Raw genomic sequence first — 15,899 nt, forward strand, 5'->3', positions numbered from 1 at the left:
GTGCTGCTTTCTGCTCGGAATTTCTAACACTTAAAGTTCTCCTCCCGTTCTTCAGAGCCCCATTAGTCTCTCACCCAATGTCTGACTCCTTGTAAGATTTTGCCCTTTTCTGGCCTTTACATGAACCCATCAAACCATCATATAATATGGTATCAGAGGTCAACTGCTTCTGAGATACTGAGTGCTTTACTGCAGCTGAGGAATGGGAGACATCTGATAAATCCTCAGCCAGTGATCATTTATTAGCAACATAAAAGATGAGCTCTCAAATAAGTAGAAAAAGTAAAGAGGGAAAATGTTAATTTGAGCTTCTTTGTGTGAATCTGGGAATAGTCAGAGAAAAGAATTCTACTGCTGAGATTAATGCTGTTTCCCTCTAGCCTCAGACCCTCTTCTCATCTCTTGCCTTCTCTTTCCAGAGAGCATAACACAAAATTAAGAAGGATCCAATGCTCTACTCTGGTGCAACACCACGATTTGTGTCATTGTGTTTCTTCAGTTCTCTGTCCCTCAGAGTCAAAGTCCTTTTAGAAAGGACTTCACAATAACTGGAATCTCAGAGAAAATTAATACCCCCAGCTTATTAGCTGATTTGACAGCTAAATGAAACAACATTTATGTTAATTACACATAGAATCACATTGTCTATTACAAGTGTAGTATCCTAAACTGTATTTTGATATTTTGAAACCTTGGAAAAATTATGCACTAACCACCCCTCAGTCTACTTTCCGGCTCCTTTCTTGACTGTCATTGTGAGAGTTAGAATAACTCAGAGGTCTGTTCTTGACTGTTTTTTTATTTTCTTTTCACGAAACCTTGTCTTGCACCAATTTGCCCTGTTGTATATAATTTTCTGTGATGGTAGATATTAGTTTCTATCTGGGCTGCCCAATGTTGCAGCCATAAGCCTTATGTGCCTATCGAACACTTGAAATGTGATAAGCATCTGAAAAACTTAATATTTTATTTTATTCTAATTAATTTTAATTATAGCCACATGTAGCTACCATATTGAACAATGCAGTACCACATTTTATTCCAAATGTTTCCACGTCTTACTGTCACTTTGGTGACCCCAACCCAAGCCACCATAGCTGCTTTCAGCAGTAACATCCTAACTAGTCTTCCTGGTACCATCTTGCCACTCTGACAAAAATAGTTATACACATGGCTGCCAGAGACAACTGAAAACATGGGTCAAGCACAGCGTCTTTCCCTTTTCAAACCCTTTATATTAGTTTTCTATCAATGCTATAAAAATTACCAAAACCTAGTTGTTTAAGATAACACAAATTTATTTTATTACATTTCTGGAAATCAGAAATATGACACAGGTGTAATTGAGCTATAGTTAAGGTGTCCTGGGGTCTGCCTTCCTCTCTGAAGCCTGTAGGAGAGAATCTATTTCCTTATCTCTTTCCAGCTTCTAAAGGCTGATCACATTACTTGGTTTGTGGCTCCTGGTGCCATCTTCAAAGGCAGCAAGCTTCTCTCTGACCCAGCTTCTCTCCTCACATCTTTCACTGACCACAGTCAAGAAAAGCTCTTTGATTTTAAGGTTTTGTGTAATTACATTGGGCCCACAGAAATAATCCAGGATAATCTCCCTAGCTGAAGATGCTTAACTTAACCATGGCTAAAAAGTAGCTCTCTTCCTCTCTCTCTCTCTCTCTCTCTCTCTTTTCTTTTTCCATTTAAAGTGACATTTTCACAGGCACTAGGGATTAGGACATGGGTATCTTAGGAGGATATTATTCTGACTATCAGAGACCTTTTGTTACTTCTATTATCTAAACACCTTTCACGTTCTGTTCCTTCACTACCTCTTTGAACTCTTTTTCTAGTATTCTACTCCATTCTTGCCCCTTCACCGTACTCAAAATTCCATCCTCAGAGCCTTTCCTCTAGCCTTAAACTTTTTCTCCAACATTTTCCTGAACTTCTTGTATCTCATCAGGAGTTTAGTCAGCAGTCACTTTCTTGGAGACATCTTCTCTAACAATCTTGACTGAACTCCAATAACCAACATTTCTAAAATAAATCTCACTCCCCAGATCAAACTCTGTTAGGCTTAGCACTTATTGTTTTTATTCATAAAAATTAGAGTTCTCTGAAATTATATTAAAATGCAATTTTTGTATTTGAATCCTATCCATATACTCCAAGAAAACATAAGCTTCAGAAAATGGGAACCTTATCTAACAGCACGTTTTTGAATTTCTAGCACCCCGAACAGTGCATTTATTGAATGAATGAACCGTTGAATAGTGTGATATATGTTTTTGTAATAGTGGAAGGTGATTGGCTTATTCTGACCATATTCAAAAATGTTAACAAAAACTTAATGGGATTGATCAAAAGTGTATATTCACTCATGGATAATCTATATTCATTTTGTCCATTATAAAACTAAATTCTCAAGCTAAATTAACTCTATTTATATAATTTAGAAAGAAAATATCATAATCTTACAATTGCCCTTGAAGGTAGAAGCTATATTTGCTTATTGTACCGTGTAAATGTAGGTACACAATAAATTATATTTTATGAGAACAAAATAATTCTAATAAAAGCAAATGGGGCAGATACTTGGATGACATATAAAAACTAATTTGATTCTTATTTTCAAGACTAACTTTTGCATCCATTTCACTGATTAAAATCATATACTACATCATGCAGAAGTCCCCAATTCCTCATTATTACCCACACGTGGAGTAACACACTAATTGTTACCATGGTAATTTACAAAGCCTATAATTCCCAGGAAGAGTCTGGCTTCTCTTTATTAAATATTTACAAAGAGTGATTAGATGTTTTTATACCTTCACAAGTTTGTGTGTCTGCCAAATATTTCATACTCTAAATTTTATATTATAAAGTTAAAACAAAATATAAGAGTGGAATAAATAAAACATAAATATAATAATAATAAATAAATAAAATAAATAATAATAAAATAAAACAAAATAAAATAAAACAAAACAGAATAAAATAAAACAAAATATAAGAGTGGTTATTGATTACTGGGTATTGAAGCATTTACAAAAGCCTGTAATAGATCATACTTTATAGTTTTAAATTGATCAGTTTAACAATTGCTTCCCTTGATCATCGTGATAACTGCTGGTCAGAGCTGCACATTTTTTTCAGGGGTTCTAGAACCATGGACATGATATCAGATTCATGCAATGCATTCCATGTCATGGCATGTGAGTATGTGCAAGGGAAAATACAATGAAAACTGACAGTGTCCAATACTAATGTTCATTCTTAAAACTGAAGTAGAAATAATTATTTCGTAAAAATCCAAAAAGACAGAAATCCATTCAAAAATTTAAAGTAAGGCCTTGCTGTTAATACCTTCCTTCTGTGTATCTCCCTTTCTTCCTTATCATTTTACTTTAAAGTTCAGGTTGGCATATGAATTTTCTAGAAAGTGACCACTAGCTTGAGTGACCACATATAATGTCCCTTTTGCCTGTGACAGACTTGCCTTACGCCAATTGTCTAACTATAATTACCTAATATAATAGCTCTCACTTCAACTCCAAAAATTACCTTTGTTTGGATGATAAATAACTTCTGCACCCTAACATTCACCCATATGCATTACAAAAGAATACCATTAGCAAATGTTGCCATGAAAACAAAGACTTTTATATAATTACAAATGGTAAAAATACAACAATACAGTTTATGTTTTTTTCCATGGAATTATAATCAACTCATCAATTGACATGAGATGTTGTTGATTTTGGAAATGTAACATTTGAAATTCTTAATTTTTTTACTTGGAGAAAATTTGTGATAAATTTTAGTGTACCATGTCTTCCTTCCTCCCTCCCTCCTTCCCTCCCTCCCTTCCTCCCTCCTTTTTCTTCTTTCTGTTTGATTTTATTTTAGCGTAGTAAGAACACTTAATGTGAGATCTACCCTTAACAAATTTGTACGTATGCAATACATAATCAACAATAATTAACAGTTGATTACAGATTCAAAGTTGTGCAGCAGATCTCTAGATCTTGTCCTTCTTGCTTAACTGAAAGTCTATACCTATTTTTAAGTAGCTTCTCATTCTTCTCTTCTCCTGGCAACCACCATTCTATCCTTTGATTCTATTTAGACCAGTGGTTCTCAACCTTCTTAATGCCATAGCCCTTTAATACAGTTCCTGTGGGTCATGATCCACAGGTTGAGAACCACCGATTTAGCCTATTTTAGAAATTTCATATAGTGAAATCAAGCAGCATTTTTCTTTTTGCAATTGCTTTATTTCACTTATTATAATGTCCTCACGGTTCATCCATGTTGTTGCATATTACAGAAGTTTCTCCTTTTGTAAGGCTGAATAGTATTCTCTTGTATGTATTTATCATCTTTTCTTTGTCCATTTATCTGCCAATAAACATTTGTCTCCACATCTTAGCTTTGTAAGAGTGCTATCATCTCTTCAAGATCCTGATTTCAATTTTTGTATATAAACATCCAGAAATGGGGTCACTGGATCATATAGTCATTATATTTTTAATTTTTTGAGAAATCTAGCTGGAGTTTTCCATAGCAGCTACAAAGTTTTGCATTTTTAAGAGTAAGTAAGCCATATGCACTTATGATGACCGTGTAGTTTTTTAATTTTTTTTTTTGGCTTTCTTTCCTTTTTTTTTTATATCAAAGGAGTAAGGTAATGCCAACATCTATTTATTTATTTGTTTACTTATGTATTTGTTCTTTGAGACACAGTCTCACTCTGTTGCCCTAGGTAAAATGCCATGAAGTCATAGCTCACAGCAACCTCAAACTCCTGGGCTCAAGCAATCCTCTCACCTCAGGCTCCCAAGTAGCTGGATTTATAGCCTGTCACAATGGTTAGTTTTTCAATTTTCTCTTGCTTAGGCTGCTCTCGAACTCAGGCAATCTGCCAGCGTTGGCCTCCCAGAATGCTACCATGCTTGTCCAATGACCTTGTATTTTAACCTGTCAATAACTTGTATGTGTGTACATGTGTGTGAAAAATGAGTATAAAGGGCAGCACCTGTGGCTCAAAGGAGTAGGTTGCTGGCCCCATATGCCAGAGGTGGTGAGTTCAAACCCAGTCCTGGCCAAAAACTGAAAAAAAAGCAAAATATAGAGTATAAGGTCCTTTTGATCAAAGATCATGTTTCTTATCCATGACAGCACCAGACATGATCAATAAATATTGGTGAGGTTTTATTAGTGTTGTATACAATGAAGAATTAGACAAAGAAGTCAGATTTATAATCTCAGGCAAATCAGTCCTTTTAGACTCCATTCTCCATTTATACTACAGCATACAATTTCCCAACAAAAGCATGCAGCCTGGCAAAGTTGGAAAGAACCTCGAAACTTCGAATCTTATGGGCTTCGCTCTCATTCTCCCCTGGGGCTCACCCCTTGAGGGATGTTGTGGCCTAAAGCAGAGCATGCAGGCTTATTCTGCTTGTTGCCAAGTGAGTGTTCTACACGTTCCAGTGTATTGTACAAAGCAGCCTGTGAACAAGGGCTGCAGCACTGCAGAGGCTTTCCTGTGGGAGGTAATGAACTTCCTCTTTAATTCAGGAAAGAAAGGTTTCCTTTCATCCCCAAGTTCCCAAGTAAACTATATTAGGAAGCTCAAGTCTTACGCATTAGATCCTACACTTTCAAATATACTTCACAAACACATAAAACTCTTGGGGAAAATGGAAAGCAAGGCTAGATAAGGAAAGATGTCCTGCCTAGGTGAGAGAGATGAGGCAACTAGCTATGCTTCGAACCCTGAGGTACAAACCCCAAAGACAGAGCAACCTGGGTCAAAATCAAAGAAACCAATTTATGGATCTGATGCTTCTCTTAATATGAGGATAGCACGACATTATAGTCACATAAGGGGATGCAAATCATCAAGTCAATTGATACTCCGCTGGCCATTCCCTGCCTGTCTTTGATCGCCATATGTTGTTTCTGCTGTCATCAGTCCTGGGATGGGTCTATCCTATATGCACCACACTTTTATTTTGAATTTTTATGTTTGTGAGGATATTATGTATCATAGCTTTTCTTTCATCTATATCTTTTTTAATTAAATCATAAAGAGGTAGATCATGTATACATTAGTGCATCTAGGGGGTACAGTGTGCTGATTTCATATACAATTTGGAATGCTTACATCATACTGGTTAATATACCCTTCATCTAATTTCTGTGTTAAGACATTTATATTCTATACTTCATAGATCTGACATGTACCCTTGCTGTTAAGAATAATCGTTTAGGGCATTTGGACAGTCCTCATTTAAGGCATGTCATAAACCCAGCACACTATACCAGTTGGCTAGATGAAGTAGAATTAATAGTTCATTCTATTTAGAGAACAGCGGCTCTCGGCAATGTCAGTGTATATGCACCTGCAAGCTACAACGGGAAGAGGGTGCCAGGGTGAAAGTAACTAGAACATTTAAGAGTCTAAGAAAGCTTCAGATAAAACATGACAGATTATTTAGGGTCTGGCAATGTGTGGTTTCAAGGGATGCAATAATAACGGGATTCTTCAGAGCTTTTCATACTTTAATAAGTATTCTCACACCTATTTGTTTGTGTTATCCAGGCACAGCTCTGTAAGAAACATGTTGTTATCTTCATTTACTGATGAAGAAGCAAGTTCAGAGAGAAGTTAATATGTTGCCAATTGTTCTAACTCTGCTACTTACCAGCTTGAGTAAGTAACCTTATCTGTCAGTATTTCAGCCTCTTTAGAAATAAATTGGGGATAATACCATCAATAATAATGTTTACTTCATTTTGATGTCGAGTGAATAGAGGCTCACTCTTGTATGAGTGAATGCATATAAAGTGCTAGGAGTAGTGCCTGACGTACAGCAAGCCTCAATACGTACTAGCTAAAAGTTGTGCTGATTGTATGAAGGTCTGGGACGTCAATATGGATCCTCTGGTGCTAAGCCCAGTGGTGACTACTTCATTGTGGCATCAGCATTCTTTGAGTAGAGGGGTCTGGAACAGAACCCAGAGGTCGCAGGTTCTGAAGTGTGTGTATTCGTGCATGTTTGCAGGGAAGGGATGTAGGCTAGGCAAGCTTAAGATAAAGGTCTGGGCAACAAGGGCCAGGCTATTGCTGTGAGATGTGATTTGAGAGAAAGGGCCCGGCATTAAGTCAACCCTTTCTACTCTGGGAGCTTGATCAGCTCACACTTACAGGGACGCTATTTCCCAGAACAAGTAGCCCGAGATGAGGGGTTAGTTTTGGATAGCATAAACTCAGACAATGAAGTCTGGTGATTTCTCCCAATCCTTGATGACAGACAGGGACATAATATAATACTGCTTTTAGATGTGCCCTAGAATCTTCTGGGGCATATAAACGAAGATGGGAAGTCATGAGTCAAGTGCTTAGTGCAATTGAAACATTTTTGGAAAGAAATCCATGTAATCTCATAAATCCTTGCATATTTATATCTCATAGCCTACTGTCTCTAATATGGGGGATTAGAGTTTGGATAAAAAGAAGGAACTATGCAACAATCGCAAGTTTTGACATTATATTTTCAAAAAGTTACTGACACATAATAGCTTTGTGATTTTCAGCCAGAAAGTTAAATCTCAGTGTTTAAATTCCATCATTAGAATAGGATTTCTACATTATGACACTGGTGTACAAATCCAATGTGAAAATACTTTGAAAACTGTATGATCCATGGTGATCAGTTTTGTATGAATTTAAGAAAAGTTTATCTTCCTGCTCAATTTTTAGTTGTCTAATCCCAAACTTCCCAAGGTTATTGGCTGAAGATGATGGTTAGCCACACAATTTGAATGGCCATGCTATGAACAGAACTCTAGAAATGCAAGCTATTCACAACTCATGGATGATACCAACATGTGAAAGAATGGGAAGACTTCACCATACCTATGACCATGTCAGAATGACCAAGCAGGGAGCTCTTGGAAAAGGCCACTTTAGTGGAAACGCACCTTCTATGATTGAGGTGATGAAGGCATCAGAAAAAGTCAGGAGGAGGAGCTACATTTGCAAAGAGCTGATGAGTTAAATCCTAGATGTGTTAAAAGCTTGAAGCTGAATCTCAGAGCCATCTCTGATTTATTCATTTCCACTGCCCTTTCAATTCATTTGCTAAGCTCTGAGATGCCACCCTTCTCAACACCTGCAAGAATCATCTCTCCTTCATTTCTGCTTGCTCAGACCCACATCATTCTAAGCTGACAACTGTCATAAGCTGTGCAGGGGTTTGTCTGCCTTCACTATTAGCTTTTTAAATTTTCTCACCCACCCTACTAGTATCTGTAATGCTAAGGATATAAAAAAATTCTTCAACACTCACCTCCCATATCATAAGCAGTTAGAGTCCATTTTCCTTCTTTAGCCCCAGTGAACTAAAAATTTCACTTTGGGAAAAGACTACCATGTAGTGGGCTAAATTATTTCTTCACTTCAAATTTTACATGAAAACTCTGGACTCTTTCGGGTTCATTTCAGAGGATAACATTATTTAAGCCATGAGTTGATCACTCAAGATACCTTATTTAAACATCTCACTCTGTTCAAATATCCCTCCCTGAAGCCCTTGTGACAATTTCAGAATAACCATTTACTTTCTTGGAGTTAGTTTGCAAAACAAAAATGAAATAAGATGATTCCTGAAAGGATGTTTCACTGGCAGTAAAGACAGTAGGTAACATTTAACCAGTTGGTAACTTCAAAGGATTCTGGGTCCAGTTTTGAATGGTAATTGGTCCTAATGTATTTGAATTTTTTTTTTTACTAAAATAAAAAGAAGGTCTTGGACCCTTTATAAAATAAATTGTTTTGATTCATCATATGATTTATGAAATCCAACCGTCTTCAATAGAGAAATTACAGACAAATAAGGTCCCTGAAGGTCATTTCAATCACTATCTTGCAGGATATGCTTGTATGCTCTTGACCTTTGAACATTAAACCAATGGTTGAGCTCACAATTTTGAAGGTCATTAACTGTGATGAATCTATGAAATTAAAAAAGTTTAAGAGAAAGAAAGTCAAAATCGGTCAGTTAACTGTGGAGTGCTCTATATGTAACGTTGCTGGATAACTAAAGAATGAAATTTCACATAAGCCACTATATACATAGAGTATATGTACAGAGAAAGTGTGTGTGTGTGGAAAGAGAAAGAGAGGGAGAGGAGGAGAGAAGGGAGGAGAAAGGAAAACTAATTTCTTTTAATATGTTGAAGGTAGGAAACAGTCAGAAATTGGTATGGTGCTTTTTTGTTTTGTTTTGTTTTTCTTATAGAGACAGAGTCTCACTTTATTTGCCCTCAGTAGAGTGCCCCGGCAACTTCCACCTCCTGGGCTTAGACGATTCTCTTGTCTCAGCCTCCCAAGTGGCTGGTGTTTTGTTTTTGTTTTTGTTTTTGTTTTTGTCCCCTCCCCACACCCCACCCAGCAGTTTTTGGCCAGGGCCAGGTTTGAACCTCCCACCTCTGGTATGTAGGGCCGACGCCCTACTCCTTTGAGCCACAGGCACCGCCCTTGATATGGTGCTTTTTGAGAGGAAATATGTAGTATGCTGATAAGACAAAAGAAGTTAGGAGGGATTAAATCGGCATCCCTAAATGGTCACTTTATCAACTCTGAGACCTTCCAGTCTCCCTTCTCTGCTCCTGAACACCATGTTCTGAATCTAGGAAGACTGCACGTAACTTCATCAACCAAGAAGTTTTTGATCTTGGATAAATCACTTCAGTTTTATGTTATTAATTTCACCATATTTGAAGCTTCATATGATAACTACTTCCCATCAGCGGTGGTGGGGGGGGTAGGGGGAGCGGATTCTTTTACAGAGGAATAGGGATTCGTGACACCATCTCCATAGAAAATGCATTATCCTGATTATATATATAATCAGCACTTGGCATTGTTACTTGTTTTTTGCCTGTATCCCTGACTGTACTGTGAGCTACTTGATAGCAACCACTACGTTATTTATTTATCTTTATAATTCCAACAATAATCCCAGGGCTTAACTCATAGAAGACACTCAGAAAAAGATTATTGGAAGTTTCAGTTTTGTCAAAGGGGCTTATGATAGCAAGATAATCAATTTTACTCTATAGATTACTTAGCATAATAAATTCAAAAGTAAAATTTTATGCAGAACTATTAAACCAATAATGAATATTTATTTTATTTTACTTTTTTTTTTTATAAACAGACAAGGTCTCTATCACCCAGACTGAAGTGCAATGGTGTGATCATAGCCACTGAAGCTCTGAACTCCTGGGCTGGAGCATTCTGAGAGGTGCACGCCCCCATATCAGGCTAATTCTTAAATTGTTTTGTAGAAACAAATCTCATTAGCCTAGATTGATCAGGAACTTACGCCCTCCAGTGATAGTCTCTCCTTGGCCTCCCAAAGTGCTAGGATTACAGGCATGATTGAACCACTGTACCCAGCCCAATCAATAATGAATATTTTAAGCAAAATTTTATAGTACAAGATTTCTTCCATAAACAGTTCCACGATCAATAGGATACACAAGTAACTTGGGGAGATAACTACATTGTGAAAAGTTCTTAGAATGACTGCTACTTTTAAGTGTGGTTACTTATTGAAATTGAGACGTATTGTCTTCAAATCCAGGCATCTGAGAAACTAAAAATAAATAAAAAAAATTCCAGTCAATAAGAAACAATAAGAAAACTGAGGCAATGATACTTGTTTAAGAATCCTTTCTAGAAACTTCCCTGTAAGCATTTAAAGATGTTTAAGCATGTAAGTATCTGGGAGCTGGAAGATGGGAAGGAGACAAAAGGCCTGTAAGGTAAGAAAGTAAGAAAATCTCCTCCTACTCAAATGGCACCACTTCCTGTCTCTTGAATCAGCAATAATCTGCTTGGTCTGATTATCATTTAAACCACTGGACACGTCATACCTTGGATTCACTTCTGTTTTTCTTCTTGTCTTTCTTCAAACTTTCTCCCTGAGGCACCTACAAGGCACAGAGAGAAGCCATAGTGTGATATACAGAAAAGGGAGTATTTTTAAATACTGTAACGGAGCAGCCCAATTTGCCTTCCCAACAACCAGGCACAAAGGGCTGAACTTTTAAGTCAAGCTCTGGGTGGTGGTGGCTCTCTGAGTGGAATGCCCTCAGTGGGGAAAGATCAACTCAGCGGTGCTGAGCCATGTCAGCAGTGGCTGTCTTTAAGATGCTGACGTGGCTAGGGTTGACAGTTTGAAGGAATTTAACTACTTTGATAAGGTTAAAGGGGGCAACCAACCGCGAACAGAAAACAAAACACAGGGCAGCTTAGAAGCTCGATTGCTCCCTGGAAGCAAGTTGTCAACTGGCAATGTTACCTGCATTCATTACTTCCTTTTCATTAAAAAAAAGAAGAAATGAAAGCAAAGCAAAGAAAAACAGGAAAAGGTTTTATAAAAAATAGCCCACTGTATTAGACATTTGTCAATGACTCTGGCTGATACTGTGGGGAAGGACCTGGCTACTGCCAATGAAAGGCACACAGCGACCGTGGTTTCTGACCTTTGAGACATGTAATAGGGCAAATTAAAAACTCACCAGGACTCATGGAAGGAATAATGGCTTTTGTGGATCATGTTGGAAAACTTGATAAAGTTTGTATTTTGTTCAGAAAAAAGAGTAAATTAAAAATAAACAGTTGTTGCTCCATACCATGCAAAAATAAAAATTTACTTCAACAAAAATTTTGTGAAATATGTAAATATGCCTTTTACTTCCATTTTTAAAAATCAAGCAACAATGAGTGTTAGCATTTATGCCCTGATCTTTGTTCATGGCTTTTTAGCTATAGTTGTAAGCAACTGAATTTAGTAATGTAGCACAGAACGGGCTTATACCTAATGAAAAGGCTATTAAAATATTTCCCAGTAGCTGTTGCATGAAATACTATAAATATATCCGGTTATAGTTAGGGGTCTATGTATACCCCCTAACCCTAACTCTATATACAGATGCAATTTCCTTTTTTAAAGTGTGTGTGTATACTCTATATACTCTACATATAGACTTTATATATACTCTACATATATATATATATACATACATGCATATATATATACATGCACACTTTAGAAAAGGAAATTGCATTTGTGCTGTTAGAATGCAAATATCCACTTTGTATAGATGTATCTGGTGGATTAGTCGAAATGCACACATAACCCTTCCAATCTCTGTTTAGAGTTTTGGTGAGTGAATGAATCACTGATGACTTGAAATCATATAAACTGAATGCCATTATGTGTCTGTTACTGTTCTAGGAATTGTCAATGAAAAATGACAAAGGTACCTTCTTACATGGAGCTTAAATTAAGGAACCATAGACAGAAGGAAGAAAGAGAAAAAAAACAAGCATCTGGGGAGCAGCCTAGCTGGTGCGTTAGATGGTGGTAAGGTCCATAGAAGGAAAGGAGAAGCTGAGCAGGGGAGAACAGGGGGGCCTGCCGTCCATCAGGAGGGAGAGCTTAGAACTAAGACCAGAAGAGGACAGACTGTGAGCTGCTGCGGTGTGCAGAGGTGAGGGAAGGGGTTCCAAACTGAGGGAGCAGCCAGTGCAAGGCCCAGTGTGGGCCTAGAAAGTTCAGGGGAAACAGGGAAGCAGCAGGGGATGAAAATAGAGGAAAGTAAGAAATAGGTCAGAGAGAGGGAATGAACGTGGAGGGGGCAGATGACGTGGGCTTGCAGGCCTTTGAAAGGACTTTGATTTTCTCCTATCAAAGTAAGGAGTTGTTAGAAGATTTGAAACAGAGAAGTGACATGATCTGACTTAATGTTTCCAAAAGATGACTGGGGTGGGGGGGAACCCACAAACAAAACAGCCCCTTAGGAGGATATTTTGGTAATCCAGGAGAGATGGCCCAGGCCAGGATGGTGGCCATGGAGATGTTGAGAAGTATTCACATTGCTGACATATTTTGTTTAACATTTTTTCTTTTTAGAGGAGGCCTTTCTATGTTTCCCAGGCTGATCTCAAACTACTAAAATTGAGGATCTTCCTGCCTCAGACCCCCCAGGAGCAGCCCAGCTTGTTTTTATTTTGAACTAGTTATATATATACTTACAGAAATTTGCAAAAGTACACTAAAAATTCCTATACACTCCTCACCCTGTTTCTCTTAATGGTAACATCTTACATAGCTATAGTATAATTATCAAAACCAAGAAATTAGTATCAGTATGTTGCTATTCACTGAACTCCTGATCCTGTTCAAGTGTCACCACTTCTTATAATTATTGTTTTCTCTTCTGTTCCAGGATTCCACCTAAATTGTTTTTTCAGTCTTCTGCAAAATGTGACAGTCTCCTTGCTTTTCCATAATCTTGTCTCTTTTGAAGAGGACTCATCAGTTATTTTGCTGACTGTCCCTCAACTAGAATTTGGTGTGTTCTCATGCTTAAAATGAGCTAATGAGTTTTGGTCAAGAATATCACAGAGGTGACTTGTACTTCCCAATGTATCAGATCAAGGGATTATAATTGTACATGTCTTATTACTGGTGACGATGACTTTCTTGACTTGTTATGGTGGTATAGTCCAGATTTTGCCACTTGTAAAGTTAATACTTTTATAGTATGGAAATCTATTTCTCCTCAACCTTCTTCACTAATAATTCACTAATAATCCATCGATGGATCTTATCTCCATCAATTTTCACGGTGATATTTGTCCAATAGTGATTTTTTTTTCTGATTTGTTTACACATGTTAATTAGAATTTTAGTGTAAAGAATAATAAGCTCTTTCCCCCTGTTTATTGATTCTGTTATTTATCTATGGGCTCAGGGAAATGTATCTCATCCTATGGGCAAAACACAATACTATTGTTATTTATTTGGTGCTCAAATCGTTCAACTTTGACTACTGGGTGCTCTTTCAGGTGGGCAGCTCTGTTCTTTGTATTAGTACAAGACCCCAACATTTTCAGATCACTTCTCATTTCTGGCACCACCAAGTGCCTAACTCATTTGTGGTTCCTCTGACCCCAGCTCTGGAATCAACCACTTCTCCAATGAACTCTGATACTTTTTATTGAAAAACATGTTTAGAAAACCATGATCAAGGCACTAAGTAAGCTGGTGTGCTCACTGCTGCTGGTTCACTTTTAGGTCAGTAAACGGAGCTGGGAAGTACATTTAAGTATGCTGAGCCACTTGAAGCAGGTTCACTGTACACTGGTTACCAGTTTCTCTGATGAGAGGAGCTACACCGAGCAAGCAGGTTTATTACTTACTGGCAGGCAGCAAGGGACGGTAGAGTCATTACACCCTGTCTGAAATATATGTGCACCTTTTCCTAGGATCTTGCCTATAATATGTGTTGTCATATTTTTTAATTTGTCATTTAAAAAACAGAATAATATTTCAATATTGTTTTAATTTGTTCTTCTCATTAGTATTTGGAATTTCTACTGAAAGTTTGTGAGCGTTTTGTGTGTCTTTTTAAAAATGCACAGTCTGGGTGGTTCCTGTGACTCAGTGTGTAGGGCACTGGCTCCATATGCTGAGGGTGGGAGGTTTGAACCTGGCCCTGGCCAAACTGCAACAAAAAAAATAGCTGGGCATTGTGGCGGGCAACTGTAGTCCCAGCTACTAGGGAGGCTGAGGCAAGAGAATCACCTAAGCCCAGGAGTTGGAGGTTGCTGTGAGCTGTGATGCCACAGCACTTTACCGAGGTGATGTAGTGAGACTCTGTCTCAAAAAAAAAAAAAAAAGCAGTCTATTTTATCTTTTTTTCTATTTTTCCATCAGAATATTGAGCTTTTGTCCCCCAAATGCTAAGAATTATTGATCTATTAGGAACATTAATTCTTTTTTTATAATATACACTGTAACTATTTTCTACCAAGTTTCCAGTTGCCTTTTGATTTAGTCTACAATTATTTTCATGAAAAATGGTTTTTACTTTTACGTAATAAAAAGTGTCAATCTTTTATTACCTCTGAATTCTGAGTCATAGTCATAAAACTTTTCACATACCAAGTTTAAAAGGGAATGCATCTGTGTTTTCTTCTTATACTTGTTTGGTTTCTTTTTTTAAAAAATAAATTATATCCTTAATCCATTTTGAGTAAATTCTTGTGTATAGTATAAGCAATAAATCTAACTTAAATTTTTCCAAGTGGCTACCCAGTTCACTCAGTGTCAATTATTAAGAAATTGATCTTTCCTTCAGGGATTTGAGATGCTACCTTTCCAAACTCTAAAATGAGTTTCCATTTTATTAAGGTCTAATTTTGAACTTTCTATTCTGTTCCACTACTCTGTTGTCGCTTCTTGGGCCAGTACCACCCTGTTTTCATCACAGAGGATTTACTTAGAGTCTATTTTAATATATGGTAAGGTTAGACTCTGCCACAGTTTTGCTTTTTTGTGGTTTCAGTGATTATTTGTGCATGTTTGTTCTCCCCTATGAACTTTATTTTCAATTTCTCTAACACCTTGAAATAGCTTATCGGTATTTGTCTTTGGATTACATTTAATTTGTAAATTAATTTAGAGAAACTGACATTTTCATAATGTTGAGTTGTCTTATCCAGAACAGGGGGCATCTTTCTTCTATATAAATATTTTAAAGTCTCCTCATATAAGTTTCACATATTTCTTGTTAAATCTACTTTTAAATATTTTTGTTCATTTAAAAAATAAATTTTTTTTGAGACAGAGTTTACTTGTTGCTCCAGAATAGAGCGCCATGGCATCAGCCTAGCTCACAGCAACCTCCTGGGTTCAAGGTATCCTCCTGCCTCAGCCTCCAGAGTACCTGGGACTAGAGGTGCCCATCACAATGCCCAGCTAAGTTTTCTATTTGGGGGAGAGAAAGGGGCCTCACTATTGCTGAGG

The sequence above is a fragment of the Otolemur garnettii genome, unplaced genomic scaffold (assembly GCF_000181295.1).
Source record: "Otolemur garnettii isolate 467f Iridium unplaced genomic scaffold, OtoGar3 scaffold00012, whole genome shotgun sequence".
NCBI lineage: Eukaryota > Metazoa > Chordata > Mammalia > Primates > Galagidae > Otolemur > Otolemur garnettii.